Source organism: Littorina saxatilis, linkage group LG3 (assembly GCF_037325665.1).
Source record: "Littorina saxatilis isolate snail1 linkage group LG3, US_GU_Lsax_2.0, whole genome shotgun sequence".
Classification (NCBI taxonomy): domain Eukaryota; kingdom Metazoa; phylum Mollusca; class Gastropoda; order Littorinimorpha; family Littorinidae; genus Littorina; species Littorina saxatilis.
Genome location: NC_090247.1, coordinates 31,678,572 through 31,681,071, shown reverse-complemented (window position 1 = coordinate 31,681,071; position 2,500 = coordinate 31,678,572). Strand labels below are relative to the sequence as shown.

The 2,500-nt window shown below is 43.3% G+C and overlaps 1 long non-coding RNA gene across 1 annotated transcript; it reads left to right on the top strand.

The window, feature by feature from the left end:
• Positions 1–1,244: 1,244 nt before the first annotated feature.
• On the top strand, positions 1,245–2,474 carry LOC138962146 (uncharacterized). The gene is made up of 2 exons (XR_011454418.1): positions 1,245–2,227; positions 2,268–2,474. It is a non-coding gene; the product is annotated as an uncharacterized lncRNA (long non-coding RNA).
• Positions 2,475–2,500: the final 26 nt, after the last annotated feature.

Genomic DNA, 2,500 nt, shown 5'->3' with positions numbered 1-2,500 from the left:
TATGTGGTTCTCTGTGTCTCTGTCTGTCTCTCAGTTTGTCGCTCTCTCTCTCTCTCCCTCTCTGGCTCTGTCTTGGTCCATCTGTCTGTCACTCTATCTGTCTGTCTGTCTGTCTCTGCCTGTCTGTCTGTCTGTCTCTGCCTCAGTGTCTGTCTTTGTCTGTCCCTCTCTTTGTCTCTCACCTCAATCCCTCTCTCGATTTTCCCAAAACAACCTTTTCATTTTGTCGCATCTGCAATTTCAGGACATATCAGGAAGATAAAAGCAGCATGGACATGTTTCTTACAATATTAGATGTACCCGGAAAGATACCATGAATCCTACTTACTTTGCAGACAGAAACAAATCGATATCGTGTTCGACCGCCAGTGGCTGACACCTCGTGGGGTCAGACTGATCCAAATCGATGCAAAACCCACACACACTCGTCTGCAGACCATTTTATTTTGCAGTAGAAATCTTCGCTTCACCGTGACAACTTACAGAGCGTTGCCGTTGGTTGTGGCTTGAGATTTTGCAGACTTAGCTGAAATCACAAATAAGGGGGCTGGATGGGGGAGGGGAAATTAAGAGAGAGGGGAGAGAGAGAGGTAGAGAGAGGGGGGTGAATTAGGGTTAGAAAGAGATAGGGGCTGGGAGAGAGAGGGAGAGAGAGAGAGAGAGAGAGAGAGACAGACAGACAGACAGACAGAGAAAGAGAGAGAGACACAGAGAGAGAGAGAGAGAGAGAGAGAGAGAGAGAGAGAGAGAGAGAGAGAGAGAGAGAGAGAGAGAGGCACAAAGAGAGAAGAGAGAGCGAGAGAGAGAGAGAGAGAGAAAAAATCTGGGAGGTACGGTTCATCCATGCCTTTACTCCGCTCCTCAGTTGGTCAAGGACATGGCTAAATCCTCCCCACCCCCCTCCTATAAAAAAAAATAAAAAAAAAGTAAATTTTAAGGGGCTTATTGTCCGTCAGGTCTTAATTGCCTATTATTGGACATGAATTGGTTTATACGATTCGAGTTTTACGCCCTCGCGGCTTTTTGATGTTTGCGTGTTTAGGTGGTATCAGCCATCTGCACTTATGGTAGAATGACCAAGATCTTTAACGTGCCATTGTGGTGACACGGGGGTGGGAGATGGATACCGTCTCTGGGTCTGCACATAAAGTTGACCCGTGTCCGTCCCAACCCGGATTCGAACCAGCGACCTCTCGATCACAAGTCCAGTGCTCTACCACCTGAGCTACCCGGGCACCCCCCACGTCACATAGTAAAACCAAACAGTCATTTGTATTGTGGACATGTCCGGCACTGTCCATCCTGTAGTCATCAAAGGTGATGCGATTGAGATAGTCAGCGAGTACAAGTATTTAGGTGTAGTTCTAGATAACAAGCTAAGCTGGTTTAATCATGTTGATGCTGTTTTTAAGAAGACGCAGTCAAGATTGTTTTTCCTGCGCAAGCTGAGATCATTCCATGTGTGTAACAAGATGCTGTACATGTTTTATCAGAGTATGGTGTGCAGTGTGATGGTATTTGCATCAGTGTGTTGGGGAGGGAATGCCACTGCAAGGGACACTGGCAGACTAAACAGGCTGATAAAGAAAGCGAGTTCTACTGTAGGCCAGAGCCTTGACACCCTTGAAGTCCTTATCGAAAGAAGGCTTGCCAGTAAGTCCAGAGCTATTCTGTTCGACCCAGGGCATCCCCTCCACGACGCACTGATGGATCTCCGCATCACACGGAACGCTCGGTTTCTCATGCCTAGGTGTCGAACGGAGCGTTTTCGGCGTTCTTTTCTTCCTGCAGCTGTGAGATATTTTAACAGCAACCGAGCCATCGTCCTGGCCACAGACTATCAGTGATGCCTTTTAAATGTACCTCTTAGTGATAGATTTAATATGATTTGATGACTGTTTGACCTTTGATCATAACTAGTGCTGTGAAAATGAGCTCTAGCTTTGTTGTGATGGTGTTGACACTATATTTGCCCAATTGAGTCTAACTGCCTGATGGCTAATCTACTGTGATACCTGTGATAACTGATGATGATTACTGTTATTGGTTTTTATGTGTTTGGTTGGTCTCTTCTTTGGTAGTGCAATAGCGTTAATTATGGATTGTTGTTATCATCATTTACATAAAAACTTATCTGTTAATCCAAACAATGATATAATTACTGTGATGTTCTTAACTACACTTTAACATGGAATGTATGTATGTATGTATGTATGTATGTATGTATGTATGTATGTATGTATGTATGTATGTATGTATGTATGTAGGTATGTATGTAGGTATGTATGTAGGCATGTATGCATGTGTATTGGTGTGTCGGTGTGTCAGGTGTGCAAGAAAAAAGGGTATTTTTATATCATGGGTTTTATGAATTTTCTTCTTTTATTCTTTTATAGTTATTAATTAATGACCTATATGTGCTGATGACTAATTTAATTTCCTTTGTTGGATCAATAAAATGTTATGAGTTATGAGTTATGAGTTATGAGGATATAGACAC